At 37.4% G+C, this 19,307-nt stretch overlaps 1 non-coding gene across 1 annotated transcript; it reads right to left on the bottom strand.

Annotated features, from left to right (window-relative positions):
- Positions 1-8,250: 8,250 nt before the first annotated feature.
- Positions 8,251-8,358, bottom strand: Gm26022. The gene has a single exon (XR_003956562.1). It is a non-coding gene; the product is annotated as a U6 spliceosomal RNA (small nuclear RNA).
- Positions 8,359-19,307: the final 10,949 nt, after the last annotated feature.

Here is a 19,307-nt window from a genome sequence, read left to right as displayed (position 1 = left end):
AAAGTATATTTTTATTTTCCTCTATTTAATTCATTTTTTTCCTTTTAAAATAATTTAGTATCTAGCTACTAGTTATTTTCTAGAAATACATCTTGCCTCACCTCACTGACAAAGACAAAGCTAGTTCCCAAGTAGATACTGCATGAAACTACATATAGGATTATCAGTGAACTCTTCTTGCCCTGAGGATACCATTTCATTTCTCTGTGTCCTAGAATACATGCTTTACCACATCAACCAAACCCATTTACTTGTACCTTGTCTTTCAATATCTGATCCTTTGTACGAAAAGAAGCTCACCAGCTTTAAAAAAGAAAACATCATTCCTCTAAACATTACTTGACTCTAAGTTAAGGTTAAACATTAAACTTCCATTGAATCTCCCATACATACTCAAGATTTGCGATCACTGCTCCCTTCTACATTTACAACAAATAGCACTGACATGAATTACTTTAAATAATTAATAAACTGGTTTGCAGGATAAATTTTAAAATAATTGATAGACACTATTATGCTCCCTCTGTCTCTGTGTCTCTCTAGACACTATTATGCTCTCTCTGTCTCTGTGTCTCTCTGTCTCTCTGTGAGTCTAGCTGTCTCTCTGTCTGGCTCTGAGTGAGTATGTGTGTGTATGTAAGGAATTTTAATTTTAGAAATAAATTTAGGTACCTATATCTTAAAGCTGTCCAAGCAGATTCACAAAAAGTGGAGATTAAATTATTGACCAGTTGATTAGAACTTTCTGAGATGTTTCAGCATGATTTGGTAATCTGGTATGGTTGCTGTTTTCAAACTTGTAACTACACAAAAAGACATAAGCATTTTACTTTCATGGTTTAACCTCTTTGTCTGTCTCTGGCTTTGTCTCTGCTTGTCTCTGTGCATCTCTGTGTCTCTGTGTCTCTGTGTCTCTATCTCTCTGTCTCTATCTTTCTGTCTCCCTCTCTGTCATAAACCTGTCAAATATTTTCCAGCAGTTGGAGAGAAAGCCAAAGGTTAGATCTAAAATGAAAGTCACTGAATCATTTGAAAATTCAAAGCTATTGAAAAGGGGTAAGGGAATCTGCTGAAATGAATCCCACTTTCAAGCAATTCTGAAATAGCATATGACCAAATGTGCCTTTGTGATGTTTGTTTATGGAATCTGTGACTAAACTTAAGCCTTACAAGTACACATCAAGATGTTATCCCAGGAGATGGCTAGCTGGCTAGCTGGCTAGCTGGCTAGATAAGATGGCCTGTGGGTAGACCAATAATTGTCAAGAGCTCAGTTCAGATCCCTCATTGCCCATGTTAAAGGGCTTTCAGACATGGAATCCTGCCTATGATCTCAACCCTCCAATGAATTTCTTTTGGCATGCAGCCAGATCAGGGAGCACTGGGTTCAACTGGGAGATCCTGTCTCAATATATGAAATCTAGGGAGATTGGCAACATTATTCTATGCCAAACTTTGGTTTATACAGACTCTTGTATATACCTATACCTACACACACACACACACACACACACACACACACACACACACACACACATGCCCATATAAGTATACATGTATTCATTCAACTCATATACATACAAATCATGCAGTAATTGGAGGAACATGGAGGATACTACATGCAATATTTAGAAATATTGTCTCAGGAATTAATTCATATAAAATGGAATGTATCATTGGAAATATGTATTTACCATTAATGCATACACCTATTTATTTAATAACTAAGAGGGACCCCCCTATGCTATGATAAAACAAAGTTAAAAGAGAGAGCAGCCTTGAAATGTTCCTGAACACAAAAAATATTCAGACCATAAAAGTCACCTTAACTGCACTAAAATTTCAAACATAAGGAAAATTAATTTGTGTCATTTCTGGTAAAGGCTTATGATAGATAAAAACAAAGCTTAAAAGTGGCAAGCATAAGCAACCAATAAATACTGTTGTCATTATGTGACTGAAGGCTTTCCACTAAATCTGAAATGGCAAATTAATAAATAAAAACAGTCACCTAGACCTTTCCATTTCTTATCTGTCCTGAAAATTGTTTCCTCTGGTGCTTTAATCCTGACCTAAGTTCCTCTTCTGGCTCCACGTCTCTTAATTTGTGAATTTTCTCTGAATCAGATAAGTCTTTTAAACCATTGTTGTGGTTCAAGTTTTATCTCTTTTATACATATTGAAGAAAGAAGTTAGCTATTTGCTAACTTCAGTATACATCAGTGAACAAGAGAGATATTAACTCCTGGACTTACAGGCCAGATGAATAATAATACAGTCACAGAATGAGAAAGACAAAGATAAGTTAAGGAAAGTTTATTGCAAGGCATAAATAGTAATGTAATGACTTAAAGAATGGTTATATTCCCGGAAGATATTCTCTGAGGGAAAAAAAGGAAACTTAATTTAAATTCTGAGAATAACAAGATTACCATGCAAACAGATAGTTTTCTTTTATAATTTATTTCCTAAATATAATATGATGTTTTCAATTTTCTGAAATCACATCCCAGATCAAAGCCTCTTCAGCAAGGTGATTCTTTCATGTGGACTGCTGTTATTGGAAACATTTGTGTATGTCTACGGGAATCCAAAACCAAAAACGAAACACGGAGGAGGATCTGACAGAAGGACTACAGAACAAAATGCAAGCCATTATGGCTATGATTCTTTTCCTACCCTAATCTGTTTCTTCTCTAAAACTCTCCAATTCCTGTAGACTGAACTTTATTTCATTAAAAGTGGCACAATCCTTAAAGTATTAGATACAGTTGTAACAGCTAAGAAAAATTCACTGTGCTAGAGTGTTTAAAAACCAAAACTTTCCCTTGGAAAAATTGCATTGATCACTCTTTCATTACTGTAACAGAAAAACCTAGGGTAGATCAACTTATAATTTAAAAATACTCATTTTAGAATAGATTCAAGAGGTTTCAATCCATGACTGATTAGACCCTATTACTTCTTGACAAAACAATTGATATAATACATAAATGACAGAAGACTCGGTATGCTGATTTAAAGAAGAATGGCCCCCAAAAGCTCATAGCTTTGAATGTTTGGCCACCAAGCACTCAAAATGGCACTATTTGAAATGATAAGGAGATGTGGCCTTGTTGGGGTTGATATGGCCTTGGTGGAGAAAGTATGTCACTGGGAGTGGGCTCTAAGGATTCAGAAGCCCAAGGCAGGCTCTGAAGCTTGCTCTTTTCCTGCTCCCAGAGAATCTGAATGTAGAACGTGCAGCTACCATGTCGACATATACGTTATGTGCCTCCTGTTATAAGTAAGTCACCCTCCAATTAAATGCTTTCTTTTATATAAGAGCTTTCATAGTCATAAAGTGCCTTCAGAGCAGTGGAGCACTAAGTAAGACAGAAGATGGTACCAAGGATCAGGGTATTTCGATGACAGGCCTGACCATGCTACTTGATGATGGAATGTGAAATCTGAGACTTTGGGTTAGGAGATTAGAAGGTTTTAGTGGACCATGCTAATAAGATCATTGAAGACAGTGGTACTGAGAGCAACAGAAAGTATGAATACCTGGCTCAAGAGGTTTCAGAGGAGAATACTATTAGTAAGTACACTAGAAACCATTCTTGTGATATTTTGGTGAAAATATGTGGCTGCTTTCTGCCATTGTTCAAAAAACATCTGCCTGAAACAAAATTTAAGAGTTTTGGATTAACAGCAGTGGCAGAGGAAATTCTAAGACAGCTAAGTATTGACTGTATGGCTTGGTGGCTACTTATGCAGATGTAGAATGAAAAGTACCAAGCCAAGCAAGTAAAAATACAAAATATAGAGTATAAGGAGGAAAGGAGCACCAGGAAGTGTAACAGAGCTAAGTCCAGTGCCAAATTGGTAAAACGTTTGAAGAAAAGTCTTATTCTATTAGAATAAAGGAGGTGGTAGATTCAAGGAATGACTTTAAACAGATCACCTTCCCAGTGTGAAAAGGAGGTTTTTAAAAAAGCTTAGGCAGAATAGGAAATGATGAACAAGAGAAATCTGATGCAGATACAATTGAACAGGGTAGAACTGTTTGTCCCAACAAGCAGAAGAACTGGGTACCTTGGCCAAGTGGTTCTTTGTTTTAGAGTCAAAGGTACAAGACAGGGGTTATGAAATATCCCTTCCTAACTAAGGAAAGCTGCAGAGGCCAGGTATGTGTCCGAGCTGTCCCTGAATGAAGACCCAGAGAAGCCATTTTTTGAAGCTATCAAGGTAAAGGCTGGATTGCCTTGGAACATTCAAGGTGTTGGACGTGTTAGAGCTGAGGGATGCCTGTGGATGAAAGCCTTCACAAGGGAGAGGAAGCAGCCAAAGAGAGAGATGTATGTCACAGTCAACAAAACTGAAAGGAGTTGGAGACCTGAGAAGTGCTTGATATCAGACATAGATATACAGAGTTTCAAGTTTGTCCTGGTAGTTTTAGGTTATGCTTTGGTCCAATACTTCTGTACTATGAATCCTTTCAGCCCTTTTGTAATGGTAATGCATATTCTGTCATTGTGTATTGGAAGTATGCTATGTGCTTTTTTTAATTTTTATTTTGTGGGGGTTACAGTTAAGAGATTACATTAAGTCTCCTAAGAGACTTTGAATTTTGGAACTTAAAACAGTTTTGAGACTGTGATAGACGATGGGGACTTTTGAAATTATATGAATAAATTTTTATATTATGATACAGTTGCAAGCCTATGGGGACCAGAGAGTAAAATGCAGTGGTTTGAATAGGAATGGCTCCAATAGGTTCATAGATTTGAATGCTTGGTCACTTGTAAGTGGGACTTTTCATAGGATTAGGAGGTGTGGCTTTGTTAGCACAGATGTGGCCTTGTTCAAGAAAGTATGTCACTGGGGTTAGGCTTTGAGGCTTCAGAAGACAAAGCCAAACTCAGAAAGTGGTAGGGGAGTGGGGGAGGGGTCTGGGGGACTTTTGGGATAACATTGGAAATGTAATTGAGGAAAATATGTAATAAAAAATTTAATAAATAAAACAACTAGTCTCTTTTATATAGAGAAGGTTGGGACTAGGAACATGCAGAAACTTTAATGGCACTTTATACCTATGTGTTTCAAATGGACATCATTACATATACACCACCTTCCTCCATGAAGTTATTGTGTTTTCACCCTAACCATTTCAGAGGTCCTTGGAGAATCACTATACCATCCATAATTTTCCTGGATCAGCCTAAACACAGTCTTTGAGTTTTATTTTGCCATTTCTTCTCAAGTTATAGCATGATATCATCGTGTTGATTATGGTCAGCACTGTGCCTAAGATTTTAGAACATTATGTTTATACAGAATTCGTTTGCAAATATACAATGCCATATTCCTACAATATATGTGGATGACCAAGCTCTACAAATGTTCTATGACAATAGATATCATATATGGTTCTTGCTAGCAGAAATAGATAATCATGGCTACTTCTGCTTGCTGGTCTTCTGTAAGAAAATAAAATGGCAACAGTGTAAATGAGTTCTGCTATTAGTGATTCCCCTACAGCTAAATTAGGAAAAATATGTACATAATCTAACAAGATTTCTGCCAAATGAGACCTAGTCAAGCCTTTGAAGTAAAACAAGTTTCGTATAAGGTGTCGCTGTGTGGGTTACACAAGATTCAGAAGCATAGTGTAGAAGATAGATAAGAAAATAAGAAATTGTTTATCTTTGAAAATTGATTTACTGAAATATTTTGAACCAATTTATTCTCCAAGAAATATAGAACATTATGTTTTCTTGCTCTTCCCTCAAGCTATAAGAAGTTTATCTGGGAAAACAAAACAGAAATGTTCTCATGTTCACATGAGCCCTTAAGAAACATCCTTCCTTTAAATGATTTTCCCAGAGTTGAATTTAATTAAGTTTAGAGTAGTGAACTTAAGCACAAAAGTATGAATGCAAATCAAATTATTGTCTAGACGAAGGCATCATAATATTTCCCCTTACAGCTGTATCCTGTTTTCAATGTTTTCAAGGAAAGATTTACCTAAATCAAATTTCCGATAATCAATCACACTGCAGAATGCACAGAGTGACTTTGTTATTTAAAGGACTATCCCAGAGTGACTTGCAAGAATAGTAATCCTTGGTGACATCGTAATCTTTAACTACTTTCACTGTTGTATAACTCTGCCTTTACATATGACAAATCTCCCTGAAGAGATGTCTACTCAGAAATGCTGAAAAGTGTGTTAATATTATCAAGAGGGTTGTTTATCCTCCCTACCATTGTGTGACCTTATCAAATACTCTAAATAATCAAAATAACATGAGAAAAGGTATGCTATGTTATACTTCAGAGATTTTAATCTATGCTCCAGAAACACCCTTAATTTTGTCTCTGGTGGGGTGGATATCAAATAATTGGAGTGTATGGTATAGCAAAAGCCTTCTATAAAGTGGTTATTATACAAGCAGTAGGCATGGAATGGGAGTGGAGACCAATGTCCCCAAGTAAATGCATCCCATGATAGGAAGATCCGATTAGGTATCTCTCATTAATGACAAATAATGTCAAACCAGAACCAAAGTCTTAATCAAATGTAAGTGTTTGGGGGACATTTTGAACCAAAATACGCCACTCTCTTTAACTATGCAAACCCATGAGAAACACTGCTCCAGACAAGAGTTTATTGTCTTACTCATAGCAGTTAAGAAAACATTAGAAGGAACATGTTACAACTTCAAAGGTATGTGACTTTCGGGAGAATTTCAGGAAGCAAGGACTTGCTGAGGGTTGAATATTCTCAGAAAATTGAGATAATTTTGACATGTTTTGGGAATATTTTTCTTATTGTTTTAAGTAATTTTCATTTTTATTAATATTAAGTGTATGGGTGTTTTGTCTGTGCACGTTTATCTGTGTATAACATGCATGCAGTGCTCCTGGAGGGCCATAAGATCAAATGGGACTGAACTATATATGGTTGTTAGCTGCCATGTGGGTACTAGGCATTGGAACCCAGGGCTTCTAGTAGAGCATCAAGAGCCCTCAGCTACCACTGAGTCACCGTTCTTCTAATCTAGAAGGCGAGATCTGAACTGTGATGCACAGGGAAGCAGCAGGCACACACACTGAACAGGAGGGGAAGTGCTTGACAGCTTGGACAGTATTACATATGGTATTGGAATGCTCTTGCTGTTATCTTTCTTTGCCATGAGCACATAATGAATAGATGCTGTGAGAACGGCTTAACTCCATGATGGAAAAATCAAGTCCTGACTGCGACTATAATCAGCAGAAACAATGCTAAGTGTTTACTGGGGGATCATACCAGGCCAGCTCCTGGATGCCAGTAAAAAATTTTCTCTTTCTCACCTTAAATGTGTGAAATCAGATTAGCATTTCACTAAAATATTTTGCAACAATTAATTCTGTACAAAATATGATGGAATACATGCTATCATATTTATTTTTATTTACTCATGTTATTTATTCACAGACAGGGTCTTACTATGTATCTCTGGATGGCCTGGAATTTGCACAGCTCCACCCATCTCTGCCTCCAAACAAAAACACACTATCATTTTTAAAACATAAAGTTTGCAAGTTTGTGTGCTTAGTTTATTTGTGCAGGACGCTCAATATGACCCCCGCTGCTTTTATGCATTGATGCAATGCATTTTCATCCATCTTACTCCTGAATGTCTCATTAATTCTGCATTTTCCAAGACATTCTCACTTCACAAATCCATCTTCTGTCTTGCATAAACCCTAATTTCTCAAGTTGGAGGTTGTGAATTACTATCACTCTAATTATAAATCCCTTCATTACAAGATACCTTAATTCATAAATCATCAAAAAATATTATATCCTTATTTCTTGTAAGGTATATATTTTGTCACATTTTAAGCAACTTGATTTCCCCATGATTAATATCATGTTATTTATTTAGTAATTGTTCACATTTATTGAGTACTATGTTACATGTCCCATGCTAAACTATAATAAAAGCTCTGAATCAATCCTTTCACTCTACTCTGAGTGATCAAGTTTGTGCTTAGAGACAATATATAGAGCTTCAAGTCTCAAAAAGATAAGCAAGAATAGAATTGAGCAGAGAAAATTTCCTGAGCCCAGTTCTTGAAGCACTATAAAATTCTGGGTCATATACCCTGGGGAACATGCAAAACTATAATATAACATTTATTTATTTATTTTCTTAACATTTCACTAAAATTGCTTTATGGTCCTTTTGATAATATTTACTTGCCAGGGACTATGATAAAAATAAGGAATGTTTTGGAAGCATAAGTGTTGTCCTTGTACAGGGGATATTGCTAATCTTCTCTGCGTTGCTGCAAGTAAAGTGTACGTGCTGTCAATGGAAACATTATTATCTCTAGATTCCAATATTTAAATTTTTTGAGCAAAGTTATATGTAACAGACCCCATAGACTACAAGGCTTCAGAGAAAAGAGGAAGTTGAAGAAGAGTAAACTAAAGTGCCTTCCTATGCAGAGAATGAGAGAGACATTGAAGGTTTACATAATTCTTAACTTTCTTGGTCAAAATTCACATTTGTCATTCCAAGATAAAGATTAACTCAATCAGAAAAGAAGGATATTTTGGACTGAGGAGAATGCTCATGAACAACTGCATCCAGAATCAATGTAGAAAATAAACATAATATAAAATCACATGGACACAACAAAGATTGTCCTAAAATCTAGAGGAAAAAATAGAAATTCATGCATAGGAGAACCTCCAGTAAATATGAATTCAGAAAAGGCTTTCTATGATACATTATAGTGAAGATGTTAAGTACACAAATTAATAGTAAAAGCTGTAAAGGCAAAAGGCCAATTCACCTACAAAGGTAGAATAATATCAGATCTGCAATCAATAACTCTCATAGTTAATAAAGACAGTCTCAATAACAAGAGCAAAGAAAGGATGAAATCCCATCAGAAGACTGGTTGAACAAAAGACAGGAAGGAGTCTACTGTATTCAAAACACTAAACCAGAAAACCCCTGAAAATTTACGAGAGACAGTTTAAAAAATAAAAAGGAAAAAGCAACAACAAAAGCAAACAAAAAACCTTACCTTATTGGAATGAGCCAGAAACTAGACAACAACCAACAAAACTACAGAAGTTAGTAAAGCATCTCTCAATAGCAACGCGAATACAAATGGTCTCAACCCTCCACTCAAGAAACACGGCTTGGCTGGCTGGATTAAAAATACATCAGACTTTCTATTATCCCAAGTACATACTTTGTTGGTAAAGGCATCCACAGACTGAGAGGCTAAGTACAGAACACAAGTGAAAGAAGGGTGAAAATACTCTGGGGTTAAATTTTATAGTGATAATGAGTTACTTCAAATCCCCACTCTAATCTCTAGTTAAGACATCCAAATGAAAAATCAACAAAGAAATCTCTAAGCTTTGTATCACTTTCTTGAAGATGAATTTTTTTTAATTGCATATACCTTCCCCTTAGAGTAATGCCTAAGTTGGTGATCTCTACTGGCTCTATACTACCATATCTAGTAGGAGCAGCAAGTCACAAAGTCAGCACAGCTGTTTGCCAAGGTTCCAGCAAAGGTGAGGCAAATGATGCATTCACTTGGTGTGTTCCTCCACTCTTTTTTTCCTTATCTTTTTATTAGATATTTTCTTCATTTACAATTCAAATGCTATCCCAAAAGTATAAGGATACCCTCCCCCCAACTCTGTTCTCCCACCCACCCACTCCTGCTTCCTGGCCCTGGTGTTCCCCTGTATTGGGAAATACAATCTTTGCAAGATCAAGGGGCCCCTCTTCCCAGTGATGGCCGACTAGGCCATCTTCTGCTAAATATGCAGCTAGAGACAAGAGCTCTGGGGGTACTGGTTAGTTCATATTGTTGTTCCTCCTATAGGGTTACAGACCCCTTCAGCTCCTTGGGTACTTTCTCTAACTCCTCCATTGGGGGCCCTGTGTTCCATCCAATAGATGACTCTGAGTATCCACTTCTGTATTTGCCAGGCACTGGCATAGCCTCACAAGAGTCAGCTATATCAGGATCCTGTCAGCAAAATCTTGCTGACATATGCAATTGTGTCTGCATTTGATGGTTGATTATGGTATGGATCCCCGGATGGGGCAGTCTCTGCGTGGTCGTTCCTTCTGTCTCATCTCCAAACTTTGTCTCTGTAACTCCTTACATGGGTATTTTGTTCCCCATTCTAAGGAGGGACAAAGTCTCCACGCTTTGGTATTCCTTCTTGTTGAGTCTCACATGTTTTGCAAATTATATCTTGGGTATTCTAAGTTTCTGGGCTAATATCCACTTATCAGTGAATACATATCATGTGAGCTCTTTTGTGATTGGGTTTCCTCACTCAGGATGATATCCTCCAGATCCATCCATTTGCCTAAGAATTTCATGAATTCATTGTTTTTAATAGCGGAGTAGTACTCACTCCATTGTGTAAATGTACCACATTTTCTGTATCCATTCCTCTGTTGAGTGACATCTGGGTTCTTTCCAGCTTCTGGCTATTATAAATAAGGCTGCTATGAATCTAGTGGAGCATGTGTCCTGATTACAAGTTGGAACATCTTCTGGGTATATGCCCAGGAGAGGAATTGCTGGATCTTCCGGTAGTACTATATCCAATTTTCTGGCGTTCCTCCACTCTTTATCTTGATTTCTATGTGTTGCTTCCTTGGGGAATTTTTTGTTTGTTTGTTTGCTTGTTTTTGTTTTGTTTTTAGACATTTATTGTAGAAAGGCGGAGAGAAAAGGAGAGAGTATGAAAGTAGACGCTGGCCATGGCCACATGGAGAGAGCCAGAAAGGGAAGATGGAGAGAGAGGGAGTAGGACACAAGAATAAGAGGTAAGAGAGCGCTTGAGGACTTTTAATAGTTGTACAACTTGGGGTGGGGATATTGGTTGATATAAAATTTCTGATTAATCATTTGCACCTTCTCTCATGAGCATGCTTCTAAGCTTCCTGGAAAAAGTCCTGAGCATATTATCCCTCCCACTTTTAGGGTGATAGATAACCTTATCTGGCCTGTGTGCACGTCTTCCTTATGCCCTGGAGATTATGACTCAAATAAACACATCAGAGATCCCCTTCTGAGGCTCTGACTCCAAGAAACTCTTGGAAATCCGCCACTATACTTACTCAGTAACAAGTTAATCATAACAAAGTAAACTTAAAAGGGTAAACAAGATTCAGTAGGCTATAAGAGTTGGAAGCACGTCAGATTAAAAGCCTCTTCTTACTATACACTCAGGCAATTACTTGGCATATAAGACTGGATGACACATATGGTATGCTCCTCCACAAAAAAGAAAAATAAATACATCAACAAAGTTATATGGACTGGAATTATCTTTGCCCTACACAAGGGATTATACTGATGGACAAAGTCTGGTATGGATAAATGATAAAAGAATGAGGTATTAAGACATCTTTCCTTAGATATGCTAGCTCATGGAAAGCCACTATGGTATTGTATGATGAAAGAACAAAAGAATACTAAGATTAGACATGGAAATAAATTCAACCAAGATATAAACCATGTAGTAGGGCAGAAATTGAATAATAATTGCAGCTTATTTGGCCTGAAAATTTTTCTTGGGCCTAATAACAAATAGCACTTTGGTTGTTAAAAGTTGATAACACACTGCTTGGGACATGGCAAACTGTCCATATGGGCTTGAAGATTTTATTTCTGTCTGTTGCCCATGACACCATAATATTATTAAATATTGGGGTTAAGGAGTTCACCAAGGAAAATTATTGTTAAAGATAACTGTTTTATCATGGTTTATTAATGTTGACTAAACTTATGACCAAGAGAAAGTTAAAACACATGTCTGCGGAAAGAACTGATATGATCTATGTTTTGGAATGACATGCATCTATCCCTGCCTATGGCGTTCCATATAAATAAAGAAGCACGCTGACTGCCAGTCAGTCAGGCTTCAAGATTCCCCCAACCCCTGTGTGTGATGCACTTACCTTGCTGACTCCTTATCTCCTCTGAGGGATCTGACCAACATTGCGACTGACCCCCGCAATCTACCCCAACTTAATCTCTCAAATATTTTACTTTGTCTATTGTCTTTATTCAACAAATAAGCCAAACATTGACATGATCCTTTTATAATAATGTATAAAACTCTAAAATTTTACAGAATTACTCATGCAGATTAAATAAATTTGTCGAGATACTTTCTCCCAAACCTCATCAGAAAACCAGACAACTTGGAACTCTAGCTGTGTCTACAGAAACAGCAAATTTTTAAAAAATTTCCTTTTTTAACTTCAGCTATCCTGGTTAAAAATCATCACTAGGTCACTGGAGTTAATGTTTCTCCATTACTTTCTGTCTTAAGAGCAGGTTACCCCTGCACTATCCAGGCTGACCATGAGTTCTGAGTATTCTTCAGAGAGTTCAGACTCTCATAAGTGCATGAATGACACACATGTACAGCCATGCTCAACTATCCCCCAAGAGATGTTGTACATTTGGATCTAGCCAGGATTTGCTACTTAAAGAATCTATTTTAGTCACCTGTGTTTGCTGAATCTTGATACGTAGTATATTTACAGGGGTGGATTATATTATAATTATGATGATATAAAATAATTGGTCCTGAAAATTAATGAAAAAGAGAAATGTATTTGCTCACATTCTAGAGTCCAAAATATTAAGCATAAAACTGTGGTCAGATGTGCAATACAGCAAGAGCTGGTTTCTCTACTTGCACTACCACAGTGGGGAATAAGTTTTCAAATGAGGTTTGGAAAGACATAAACCTTGAAATAGTAGAGTCTTATATTTTCCCTTGTTCTGGATCTCAAAATACCAGAGGAATAAAATCCAAGCAGTACAGTTTTGGTGCTCTGTTCTGCAATAGCATTGAAGGGCATCTCCAGATAAATAACACCAATGTCTTCATTTGTCTCATTAAAATTAAATAACAAAATGTTTATGCACTGTCTACTCCCCCACTTCATTTTACTTTGTTTTCCACTTTCTGGGGAAGTCAATCAGCAGGTTCTAAAAGCCTGCTGTTTGGGAGTTAGTCAGGAGTAACAGCTAACTCTTTGTACATGGTGATATATACACTTGCCCATGTACTTTTTCATGAGTACAGAGAAGAATGGGAGATTCGGTGTCTGTTCTTGTAAAATGTACGTGTGGTAGACAGACAGACACACTCACATGCATCCAGGCTGTCTTCAAAGCCATGGAAAAAGAGTGCTACAAATTGTTGAGAGTGGAGATTGATGTTTAATCTCCAACAACATGGAGATGGCTTTAGGCTTTTGAAACAATCAGTTAACTCTCCAGATCTGTTCCATGTTTAAGGTTATATTTATATTTGTTATTTCTAAAAAATTGTCAGCAAGTGGTGATGCTTCATGCCCACCATTGCCCTCTATGCAGGAACTTTATTTGGCTTGAATTTGCACTTGTCTTATGCATTCTAACACAATCTCTGTGAGTACACCTGTGTGCAATCAGCCTCTGCATGGGGAAAACTGTTTTTATAATGTTATCCACTACTTCTGGCTCTTCCATGAAGATCCTTGGACTTAGTGTATGGGATATGATATTATGACACATTTACAACACTAAGTTACTTTTCTATTGCTATGAGAAAGCATTATGACTAAGGCAATTCATAAATAAGCAGTTAATTTGAAGTTTACAGTTTCAGAGGACTAGAGTTCAAGACCATTATGAAAGGGGTATGGCAACAGGTAGACAGGAATGATGCTAGAGAACTTACAACTTGATGCACAGGTAGCTGTGGCACAGAGATTGGACATAGTGGACGTCTTCTGAAAACTTACACCCTGCCTCCATTGACATACATCATCCAACAAGACCATGCCTCCTACCTAAGCAAAATTTCTACAAATAGCACCGTGTATACAAACACAAGACCCTCCAAGGGACTGTTCTTATTCAAATCACCACAAGGCTGTGCACTCCACAGTCTCTTATTCTCTACAAATGGACCAGTTAAGGTTTTCTGTGTTAATCACCACCTTTTGAAAGGAGAAAGAAGAAAATCCTTTAGTGAGGGTTGAAATATGCTCTAATATATGGGTATAGCAATAATTCATTGGGAATTACTTTAATGCCATGTTCTCATACTAGAATAATAGTATTGGGTTATCCTCAAGGACCTATGACCAATTAAACATAGTGCCAGGCATGGAATTCATCTCAATTAGTGGATATTACATCCAAGCAAAAAGGTGGTTGATTAATCCAATAGTACTAATAAAACCATTGTATCACTGGGTATATCTTCTCAGATATGCCATTGTTCCAGTTTCTAGCACCCACATCTGGGATTTAAATCATGATTACTTTGATGACTGGACCAAAAAAAAAATCAACAGTTTAGATATGTACTAAACAAGTTCTGATTCAACAGAAATATCCATCAATAAACCTTGAAATTTTCAGAGCACAGATTATTTTATTTACAACTTCTAAAAGTCTACTTATCAAGTGGGAGAAGAATTTTGATCAGTACACTAATTTTTAACTTCTTGGAGTACAACAATTCAGTCATTAGACTACCACTTATCACAGTTTTTTATGATATTATATATGATTGATACATCCTAATTGTAAAAGCAATTATGAGTACCCCACACTATCAACAAACAAAAGTAATTTGGTAGGAGAAAGGGGAGTCAAATGGGTAACATTTTCTTTAATAGGACTTACAAAACCTTCACTTAAACACAGAAAGGGAAATGAAAACAGAGGGAAAAAAGATATCTTTCTCACAAACACAGAGATGATACTATGAAATTGATTAAATGGAGGATTTAGAACTGTGAAACAAGATTGAAAAACAATAAAAAAAGATTCATCCAGAAAATTCCGCTGTGGTGCTGTCAGTAAGAGCCAATAGGAATAGGTGGTATTATCTTGCCAGCCAACTGAAGCTAACAAGCATTTTGAATTGAAGATGCAATTGACTTAAGTTCTTATTACTTGAGTATCTAAATAATCATCATTTATATCATATAGTAGATGTATATCAAAGGAGTAGAATTTGGAGCTAAGCCATGTATTATAAACCTCAACCTAGGCATTTTTATCTCTATCAATTTGGTTATTAGTAGTATTTTATATAATGCTTGAGAAGATGATGACTTTAAAGAATAAGTGGTATAAACAAGCGATAGACTTCAGTTGTTATATTTGAGTATCTAAATAATCATTATTGGAAACAATTGTATCTTGCCAAGAGCCATATAAGAAAGGAAAGACTAAAGGCAAATAAATAAGTTTTCTGGAGATGGCCAACTGTTTTTCAAATGGCTAATGATGGGCATGCTCTGAAAGGCAAGGTCCCAAGAGACTTTTTCCAAGCTTTACTTCTTGCTACTGATATGCCTTTTCCTATCACTATTGCACAACCTAATGATTCCTGGGCATCAGCCCAACCCATTGAGCAAATTTTCTACAGATCAATATGAAGGAGAGCTTTCACAAATTAATGCTATTTAGAGGAATTAATGGCTTTATAAGAATCCTGATTTGATTCAAATAATTTTAGGAAGTTTTTAGAAGATTGTTTTAGTTATTTTGTCAAAAGGATGAAATACATTAAGAATCAAGAATAGAATATATCCACTCCTCAAAGAATAATACGTAAAAGCTGTATGATAAGGAACAAAATAGCTTTCACAATTAAATTAAAAGAGAAATAGGGTTGGGACAAATTTATAGCCAAAGAAAACCATTTGTTTTAGGTCAGGTCCAAGAATGAAGCCACAGGTGTGTACTATGATAAATCAAGGCCATGTGAAACTGTTGCTTTGAATTTACAATGAGCTTATAGGATGAAACACTGCTTTGAACTTACTATTGACATCCTCTGTCACTCCCATTTTATGTAACATTTTATCTATAACATAATTCTTTCTTACATACAGAACTTTTTGTCTAAAAGTTATAAAAAGGTAAAAGCAGAAATAAAATTTGGTATAGTCATGTCTGCGACATCCAGAATGTGTGTATGGCTTGGGAGACTCTGCCTCATCCATCAAAATGTATGTGTGTGGCTTGTAGGGGCTCTGTCCCATCCACCAAATGTATATATGTATGTGTCTGTTTGTCTAGACATACATTGTAGTTATATTTGTATGTATGCATGCAAGTATGCATGAACACTTGTAAAATTATTGAGACGGATGGTTGAGCCTGACCAGAGAGTGTGTGTGTGTGTGTGTGTGTGTGTGTGTGTGTATGTGTATGTGTATATGTATATATATATATATATATATATATATATATATATATATATATATGAGAGAGAGAGTGTGTGTGTATGTATATCTTGTCTGTATAAATGATTTACTTCTTTTTTCTATGGTTCATGAAGAGTTAATGAGTTCCAAGCCTCTCACCTGGCCAATTTGAGGTTCTTGAGATAAACAGAAGAGAACCCTAAAAGTTATGAGCTTTCTTTTATTCTAATCTCCTGAAGCTAACAGAAACACTTTATTACCAGAAGACAGTGACTTTTAGACTTAGACTAGCAAATAGCTATAGACAGAAGCACTGCCAAAGATATATAAACTTTGGCCTTGCGACTGACTCTACTGTATCCATTGCTTCTTTCCTCAAAGAACTGGTACTGGTTGGACACTGGCAATATCTAATACAATGTATGCTTAGAGTTGCAGTTATAAAATTCTCTTCTTATTTGTACAGACTTCTTATTTTCAGTCCTACAAGTATTGTTGTGGAGGGAGAGAAATCTGGTGGCTGAGTAAAAGCACCAGAGACTGTCTGCCCAAGGCATGAGAGAAAACTCATTTATGCTATTATCTGACTTCAGAAATTTCAAGCCAATCAGGTACAATAGTATAGTTCTATTTTTAAGATATCAAAATAAAAAGACACACAAAAACCACTGTATTTAGAAAGCTGAGTGTACTGGCTAGTTTTGTGTCAACTTGACACAGACTGGAGTTATCACAGAGAAAGGAGCTTCAGTTGAGGAAATGCATCCAAAAGATCCAGCTGTAAGGCATTTTCTCAGTTAGTGATCAAGTGGGGAGGTCCCCTTGTGGGTGGTGCCATCTCTGGGCTGGTTGTCTTGGTTCTATAAGAGAGCAGGCTGAGCAAGCCAGGGGAGGCAAGCCAGTAAAGAACATCCCTCCATGGGCTCTGCATCAGCTCCTGCTTCCTGACCTGCTTGAGTTCCAGTCCTGACTTCCTTTGGTGATAAACAGCAGTGTGGAAGTGTAAGCTGAATAAACCCTTTCCTCCCCAACTTGCTTCTTGGTCATGATGTTTGTGCAGGAATATAAACCCTAAGACAAATTGGTACCAGCATAGTGGGGTATTCCTGTGACAACCTGACCATGTTTTGGGGGAGGACTGTGGAAGGACTTTGGGACTTTGGGCCAGAAGATCCATTCAGTGTTAAGAGCTTAGTCACATGTGTAGGAGCTTGGAAGATAATGTCGAGAACAGTGCAGAAGATGGAAGCCTGGCTTGTGAAATTTCAAAGGGAAGATTAAAGACTCTTTTCAGGGCCATTGTTACTTTCTGAAGATTCTGTGGTTCTGGTTAGCTGGGACTGAAGAATCAGCTGTGATTAACAAGGTACCAGAACTACTAATGTGGAAACCTTTGCATTACTGGGACTATTGATGCTGGTTAGCTAAAGCTAAGAAACTAGCAGTGATTAAGAAGAGACCAGCATCATTGAGGTGACATCTTCTGGGATGTGTTTTCTGAGAGCACAGAGGCTGTGTTCCAGAGATAGCCAAAGTTGTACCTTGTGCTGTGGCTGGACTTGGTAATGTATAAGAGTCACCCAGGTGGTACTGGTTTTGAAGGCATGAAGAGGTCACGCAGAGCAGCTGAGGCTCAGCACTATGAGAGGCCATGGAAGGCCATTGGTGAAGGTGCAGCCTCAGTTGCAATTGATGGCCCAGGACTTTAGGGGTCATGCAAAGGAGTTGAGGTTTGGCACCATGAAGAGAGCCTATGAGAGGCTGTTGGTGAAGCCTAGTTACAGTGGAAGACAGCAGTGTTTTGGAGATGCCAGTATCATGAGATGACCAACAAAGACAGCAGCAGCAGTGGAGTACAGGCAGCTGAGCCTAGAAGACAAAGTGTGTGCTACAAAAGGCATGGCTGGAGAAGTGACCCAAGCCCTTGGAGGAGCCCAGAAGACTGAGTTGGATCCCAGACATTGGATGAATTTTTGCTTTTGATTGTGACTGTGCCCTGATATTTTTCCCTCTTGAAGAAAGTTTTTTAGTGAATCCCACAGTTAAGATACTTTGAATTTTAAAGTACTTTGAATTTTAAAAGATACTGGATATTTTAAAGGGATTGAACTTTTAATATGTAAAGACTGTGGACTTTTAAAGTTATTTAGATCTTAGGGATGAATAAGAACTAAACATTGAGGCTTACTAGTGATGTGTTTGTGTGTCAAGTTGACAAGGAATCAATTGTATTAGTTAATTTTGTGTCAACTTGACACAGGATGGAGTTATCACAGAGAAAGGAGCTTCAGTTGAGGAAATGTATCCACAAGATCCAGCTGTAAGGCATTTTCTCAATTAGTGATCAAGTGGGGAGGTCCCCTTGTGGGTGTGCCATCTCTGGGCTGGTAGTCTTGGTTCCATAAGAGAGCAGGCTGAGCAAGCCAGGGGAGGCAAGCCAGTAAAGAAAATCCCTCCATGGGCTCTGCATCAGCTCCTGCTTCCTGACCTGCTTGAGTTCCAGTCCTGACTTCCTTTGGTGATAAACAGCAGTGTGGAAGTGTAAGCTGAATAAACCCTTTCCTCCCCAACTTGCTTCTTGGTCATGATGTTTGTGCAGGAATATAAACCCTAAGACAAATTGGTACCAGCATAGTGGGGTATTCCTGTGACAACCTGACCATGTTTTGGGGGAGGACTGTGGAAGGACTTTGGGACTTTGGGCCAGAAGATCCATTCAGTGTTAAGAGCTTAGTCACATGTGTAGGAGCTTGGAAGATAATGTCGAGAACAGTGCAGAAGATGGAAGCCTGGCTTGTGAAATTTCAAAGGGAAGATTAAAGACTCTTTTCAGGGCCATTGTTACTTTCTGAAGATTCTGTGGTTCTGGTTAGCTGGGACTGAAGAATCAGCTGTGATTAACAAGGTACCAGAACTACTAATGTGGAAACCTTTGCATTACTGGGACTATTGATGCTGGTTAGCTAAAGCTAAGAAACTAGCAGTGATTAAGAAGAGACCAGCATCATTGAGGTGACATCTTCTGGGATGTGTTTTCTGAGAGCA

Source organism: Mus musculus, chromosome 6 (assembly GCF_000001635.26).
Source record: "Mus musculus strain C57BL/6J chromosome 6, GRCm38.p6 C57BL/6J".
NCBI lineage: Eukaryota > Metazoa > Chordata > Mammalia > Rodentia > Muridae > Mus > Mus musculus.
This window is presented reverse-complemented; position numbering and strand designations above follow the sequence as displayed.